Consider the following 7,980-nt stretch of genomic DNA (forward strand, 5'->3'; position numbering starts at 1 on the left):
GTTTGTTTGTGTTATTTTTAATTTTTCCCAACAATCAGGGCTGGAGAGATGGCTTAGCAGTTAAGTGCTTCCCTGTGAAGCCTAAGGACTGGTTCAAGGCTCAATTCCCCAGTACCCATGTTAGCCCGATGTACAAGGTGGTGCATGCATCTGGAATTCATTTGCAGTGGCTGGAGGCCCTGGTCTCTCTCTTTCTCTCAAACAAATTAATAGAAATTAAAAAAAAAACAAAAAAAAATTTATGTTAGCAACAATATTCCTCAGTAGTTTCTGGTTTTGCTTTTAATAGCATATCTAAGATTCTTGAGTAAGGTGATAGTCTTTAAGAGACATAAAGTTATGCTTCCCCTTCCATTTTAGAGTATGTTTTGAGGATATTTTCCAAAAAAATAAAATCCTAAACTATATGGACAGTGATTTTTTTATTTGTTTGTTTTTGGTTTTTTGAGGTAGGGTCTCACTCTGGCCCAGGCTGACCTGTAATTCACTATGTAGTCTCAGGGTGGCCTCGAATTCATGGCGATCCTCCTACCTCTGCCTCCCGAGTGCTGGGATTAAAGGCATGTGCCACCATGCTCAGCATATGGACAGTTTTATATAGAAAAATAATACAATTTGTTTATGTGAAAAATTATCAGTCATAACTTTAAAAAAACACAATGCATGCAGCATGGTATAGTCTAATCACAAAGGTTAGATCCTCAATGTTATCCTTCCTAAATAAGACCTTTGAAAGGAAAGTTGTTGCTGTCAGCTCCACACTGCTGCTATGAACATCCAAAGCAGACACAATGTAGGGGAGGAAGGGATTATTTCGCAATTACAGATTCAAGACAAGTTTAACCAAAGGCAGAAGAAGCTGGCTCCCTTCACACAGCCAGGCACAGAGACGCCACCAGCCAGCCTACACCGCCAGCAAGACACAACTGGTGCTCAGCACCTCTCTGCACACCTTTTGGTTAGAATTCAGATCCACCCCCAAACACACCTTAGACCTGGACCCCAGGATCCACCCCCCAGTGACACCTCTTCCAGCCAAACTGCAGGAGACGAGTTACCAGCTTTAAGGAAACACCCAGGTCTATGGGGTTATGTGTTCAAACTACCCCAAAAATCAGCTACTTTATTCAGAGAATAAATTGAATGACTATCTGGTCAATGAAATAAAATATTAGAATCTAAAATGGAATGCCCCCATTTCCCTTGACGGTTTGTAAGATTCCTTCCTCAGAAAACAAAGCATCACCTTCAATGGAATGAGCTCCTTTTTCACATGAATATAAACAAAGTCCTTGCACGGGAAGCACAGACAATAAAAACCCTAGAGAACAGTATGTTGCTCACAAGTCAATGATTTAGCAAGACTCTTCTGAATATTGACATTAAAAATTAAACTGAAAAACATATTACTCATCCAGATGCATGAAACAAATATAAGAATTCTCTTTCTTCCAAAACAGCCAAACCACCCGATCATGGACGCCCTGGCGTTTATAGAGATTCAGGTGAAACATGCAGGAAGGAACAGAAAGAAATGTAATTGTGGGTCAGGAGCGATCGGGGTTACCTGTTCAATGCTGTTAATCTAATGGAGAAGTGCCACTGAACTCGAAGGAGCATTAAAAAGTACATTTCAGAGACCATTACACCAAAAGCGTCCATTAGCGTCTTGGAGACATGACCCTCTCTGTCCCCTCGTTTCTCCTCTCTTGGCTGCTTCAGGGTGACACAGCTGATAAAGCAAAGATTCACTATTGCCAGAATCACGTCGACTTCACTGGAGACAATGTTGTGTGGAGAGTGTTCAGTGTGAGCTTGTGCATTTTACAATTAAACAAAAGTTCTACATTTTTTCCAGGAACAAACTGCCGCACTAATCTTTTTGTTGTAGACTTATCCTCAATGCCCATAAAAATTCCTTCAACATACAGGAACTTTTTATTGGCTGTGGGAGATTCGGTTCCAAATGAAGGTGATTACTGTTTTATGTTCATTTCTCCAACAAAATTTATAAGGACATAAAAGTGAAACATGTGACTTAAGAAATTTTATGGAGGAAGTAACTAAAATAGTTTAATGTATGTAAAAAGCACAAAATCCATATTTGGATAATTATCATGTTTCAGAATGTATGAAAATTTCACATGACTTCTACTATCAGCTTTATAAAGAGAAGAACTGTAATCATCAAATATTAAAAATGAAATGGTTTCAGTTAGGTGTGGTGGATCACACCCTGGGTAGGAAGACCAGAGTGAGTGTGAGGCCAGTCTAAGCTGAGGCTGCAGTGTGAGTTCCAGGTTAGCCTGGGCTAAGGTGATACCCTGTTTCAAAAATAAAATTTTAGCCGGGCGTGGAGGCGCACGCCTTTAATCCCAGCACATGGGAGGCAGAGATAGGAAGAACTGCCCTGAGTTTGAGGCCACCCTTAGACTCCACAGTGAATTCTAGGACAGCCTGAGCTGGAGCAAGACCCTACCTAGACAAAATAAAATAAAATAAAGTTTAAATTAGATAGCTTACCAATTCTTCTCTATAAATACGCATGCCTATCGTTACCAAATAATATTTTAAAGTACAATAGATAAACAAGGGTCATAACTTGTGGTTTCAATATACAAACTCCCACCAAAAATCCATTGTAAGCAACAGTGAGTCTCTTAAATCTCTTAACCCTAGTGAGGAGGGGATACTGCTATGGGCCATCCCTAAACCCTCCATGTGATGCCAGGCCATTCTTCTATGACTGGGCTATATTACCCCAATGTATAAGAGCAATGAAGACAACACAAACTGCAATTAGAAAGTAACTTCAGCTCCATTCAGCTTAAGGGTACGGAGTTCAAATTCTTGATGCCGTAATATTTTTGTACCAAGCACTCTGTCTCATAGGAAGGTGAGCATTCAGGGTAGAAAGAGTGTAACAGAACCATTACCCTTTTAAAGCGCTGGCACAATAATATCTGTTATATACTTGACTGTGGTTAGAAAAAGCTCAGAGACTTCATTTGAGACAGGTGCCAGTCCAAAGAAACCCTTCATGATTATTGTGTGATGCAAATCTAATACAATAAAAGGCCAAGCAGGAAAAGTTTTATGACCCAACTTGAAACCATAATATTGCTAAGCTATGCATATCTGTCAAGTAGATGACTTACCTTTCTAGAATAAAATCTACATTCTAAAGTAAAATGCTTGTACATAAACACATATTTCTTGGATTTAAATGCTATCACCATTTTTATTAGTATGTGATCTATAGAACTGTTTCACAATGGGAAAGATAATGGCTATAGGTTTCCACATTAAACACATATAATCAGTAAATCCATCCACAGAGGTAATAGAAGGTAAGCATTCAATTCATCATGAAAGTAATATGATTACAGTGAAGTTTAAACCTTGAAATAGTACTAAAGTTTCTAAGAAATCAGTACAGGAGTAGCAGTTACCACAGGATCTTGGCAGGGATTTTTGACAAAACAAAGGTAAGATACATTTTATAAATATTAATCAAGACTCAGAGTTAGTAGTCATAATTTATTACTGTTTCAAAAACTCAGAAGGGCTTTGCTAACATGTCCCAAATCTGCCTTAAAAATGCACCTTTATGGAGAATAGCTTGCAGGTAGCACTTGTCTGTGGTGTATTTCAAGGCAGCACAACAGGAGGAGGAGAGACTGGGAAGAAACCCCAAGTCTCTGAGGGGCTTTCAGAGACTGGCTCTGGGTTCAGCCACAACGAAATAGTGTCCCACTCCCTTGGCTGAGGTAGGGAAGGAGTTTGCTAATGATATCCCAACTTACTTCATGCCTTCAGCGTCTAAGAAAACATGCTTAATTTTTTGCTTGAACAACTTACTATAGATTTAAGGGATCTTTTGATAAAAGACAGGAAATAACACTACTATAAAACAAATGAGCATTTAAAACAAGAGGGAAAATGTCTATCTTATGGAAGCTGCTCAGAATTCTCAATTAGGATCTCAGTGGAAGAAATTTATTCACATTTTTTCTTTCACGTTCTAAAGCGATTTGGTAGATTGATTTAAAATAATACAATTATCATTATGAGGTGCATGCATTCTGTGGTGGCAGATTAATTATTTTGAGTTAAAAATGTGAATGTGGAATTGGGATGCAGTGGTTTAATGAGAGCAGAATATTAAATTTATATTAATTTACCCAATAAGTCTAAAATATTGCAAGGGAATCTGATCTATCTTGGGATGATATGCAGCACATTTACATAAATAAATGTAATATAATAATACTCAAGTGAAATGGGTTTATGCATTAGACACAACAGAATTGCTAGCTCCTGGGCTGAAGCTTTGAGGTCTGAAGGTTTTTTCGTCTTAGTTAAACTCTCTCAGGATGCTAATGAAGTTGTCAGGGCTCCTTCTGTTTAAATGGAAAAAGAAATGATTAACAAAATATAATTCCCAGTAGAACTGAAACATTTTTCATGTTTTCCTTAATTTATTTATTCATTTATTTATTTTACTATTGCTATTTCGTTGCCAGAAGGATGAAGATTTCACATATTTTCCTCAAAAATCACTCACTTTAAGACAAGATGATTACATTGGCTCTATAAACTCAGCAACTCATATCTTTTGGAAATAGTTTGTTTGTTTATTTATTTATTTATTTATTTATTTATTTATTTATTTATTATTTACAGCAGAGGAGGGATGGAGGAAGGAAGAGAGAATGGGCACACCAGGACCTCTAGCCACTGCAAACAAACTCCAGATACATACACCACTTTGTGCACCTGGCATTACATAGGTACTGAAGAATCAAACGTGGGTCGTTGGGCTTAACAGGCAAGCCCCTTAGCCACTGAACAATCTCTCCAGCCCTAAGCTCACCAACTCCTAATATTGTGTGTTACACTGCAACTCCATGAGGGAGGTAAATAAATAAATGCTCGTACTATTCTAAAAGTGTCATTAAACATAACACTAAGTATCATAATTGCTGCCTTTCATTAACTTCTCAAATCTCACAGGGTAAAGGAGGCAAAACAAAGCCTCCAGTAAGATCCTTACATAGCTTTCTTTTTTTTCTGATTAAAAATTGCTTCCATAAGAAGACACTTGGGTGATAATGCTGTATTTCCTGAATATTTCAGAAGAATATTGCTCAAGTTTTATATTCTTCTTGAGCACTAAATGGTATATTTCTAAAATGGTCTCTCTGCTGGCTATGTTGGGCCAATAGAGGCCCAAGCTTAAATCCTATCACTATTTACTTTCCATCACAAAATAATCACTACCGCTGTGATATGCATGCAGTCTTCTCTGCAAGAGAAATGCCAACAATGACAATAGAATGACTACTCATAATTCCTTCAGGGTCCAGAATGCTCTTTCCCTCTACTTTGGCATAACCCCTTCAAGATATTAAACCACGGAAGGGTAAGTTCGTTTTTTATTCAACTTTACATCCCTTCCTATCAATGACTATGAGACGTGAAATATAATAGATAGTCAATAAATGCCTGTGCCCTAAATCACAGTAAAATCATCAGTGATTAAGGGTCTTGGTCTTAAAGAAAGAAACTAGTATATGGAAAGAAAAAGAAACTGGTCTGAAAATCATTTATTCTCCAGAAATTCACTAATCAAAATTTCTCATTAACCTCTCAGTTTGCTCCAAGCCCTGTTACAAATGCAACCTATCATTGGAGTTTGTTTTTCCTGTCCCTTTGTTTCATTGTACGGTAAAAGAATAATCATTTTGAGCTACTAGAACTTTGAATAACTTTTGAAAAAAAATAACCATTAAATTAAGCAGTGTTAGAGCAATAAGCTTAATCTGGAAGATTTTTGTTTATTTTTACTTATTTGAGAGAGACAGGTAGAGAAGGAGGCAGATAGAGAAAGAATGGGCGCACCAGGACCTCCAACCACTGCAAACGAACTCCAGATGCATGCACCCCCTTGTGCTTCTGGCTAACGTGGGTCCTGGGGAATCGAGTCTCAAACGCTTAATTGCTAAACCATTTCTCCAGTCCAAACTAGAAGATATTTTAAATCACAAAACCATGCCTCCCATAATAATGGAAGGAAGGACCTGCACTCAATGTGTGAGCTCTTTTGCAGCCACTGTGTGAGGTACAAAGGTACAGAAAACATAGCTTAATTTTTGTTAAAACCTTTAACAGACATATCCAAATATCCCTCCACATACTTAAACACATACGAATTGATATTTCTTTCCCTTTATATTATGGAGGGGGGGGGGCGAATGGATGTGCCAGGGCCTTAAGCCACTGTGAATGAACTCTAGACTCATGCGCCCCCTTGTGTACATGTGTGACACTGAGTGCTTGCCTCATTAGGTGTCTGGCTTATGTGGGACCTGGAGAGTTGAACATGAGTTCTTAGGCTTCACTGGCAAGTGCCTTAATGGCTAAGCCATCTCACAAACTTTTCCTTTTACTGCCAGAATTCTCTTTCACAACCACTAAGCATTGATTATGTTATCTTCTAACCATTCTATTATTATTTTTCCTCCAATACATGTTGTTTCCTTCATTCACTGAAAATTCCATCTAAGTATCAGCAAAGAGTCTTATTACAATTGTCACATCCAGATATTTCTTCGTAAGTTTCATTATACATAATTTACTTGTAGCACTTTAAACTGCTATACCCAATCTGATTACTTGTCTCCAAAAATTAAATAAGTAGTAAGGAATAGATGGCAAATAATAATAAGTAATAAAACAACTGCATCAAACATCTTACTTTATAAATGAGAAAGCAATGAGACACAGAAAACCGATCAGATCTCTCAAACAGAAAGGACTCTTGAACCAATGATCATCTTGGTTAAAAAAAAAAAAAAAAAAAATCACAGCAATTCCAAGTCCATAGTGACTTTCCTCAAAATGATCTTTCTTTTCAATCTCTATATCAAATTCAAATATAAAGACTCAATATTTTGCTTAGCAACCACATAATGGATCCCAATTGTTCTGGCCTGAAAGTTTCTATATCCATGAATGACCTAGCCTCCTTAAAGCTGCTCAATACTCAATTCTAATAAATATATTGCAGAAGAGATGGGAGGAAATTTCCCAGATTAGGCATTAGCAAGACTGCGGTTTCTCTCTAAGGCATGTGTCATATTCTGGGGAAAGCAGCTGTTTAACATCATATAGCCCCATGGATAAGCACCTATGAATCATCTTAGAGTCTCCATCATTTACATTGTACCCAAGGTGATAGGCCTGTGCAAGGCTCAAACTAGAACTTCATGCAGGACACTAAGCCAGTAATGGTCCCCTAAAAAACACTCATGTTCACAACCCAAAGAACATAACAAAGAAATGTTGAAGAAGTGAATTAAACAGTAATATCTCATAAAGTAATACCAAACGTTCACAATTTACAAAATTTGGTTCTGTAATGTCCTTGCATAATAATAAAATTCCAAGGAATCACTGTGATCTGCTTTTCTATCAGTCAAATGCTACAGTATAGATTGTCTGAATTCCAAGAATTGACTTGGGAAATGTATTAACACCAATCTGGAAAATCCAATTATTATAAATTTTTATGCCATAATTATGTTAATGCTTAATGAATTTCTTTTACAATTATAATTTATAAGACCCAGCTAATCTAAAACAAGTTATTGTTTAAAGTGAGATTTCAAATGGACACCTCTCTGAGTGTATAAAATAAACAATAACAGGGAAAGCATCCAGCTGGTTGAAAGCACACCTGATATTTTAGGATGTCCTAGTCTTACGTTTGTTTTTAAAATAAACAAGTGACACCGGCATTAATGCAATTGTAATGTACATTTTCTTCTTTGCCTTCTGAGGCTCATGCTATCTTTGATGCCTCAAATAAAATACTTATGTCTACAAGCTAGATGAACTCGGTGTTATATACCCCTTTGCTCCTACAGTTGGTACAATATTCTCATATTGTAACTTCATATGCCCTTGACAATGGGT

This window comes from Jaculus jaculus, chromosome 11, assembly GCF_020740685.1.
Source record: "Jaculus jaculus isolate mJacJac1 chromosome 11, mJacJac1.mat.Y.cur, whole genome shotgun sequence".
Classification (NCBI taxonomy): Eukaryota; Metazoa; Chordata; class Mammalia; order Rodentia; family Dipodidae; genus Jaculus; species Jaculus jaculus.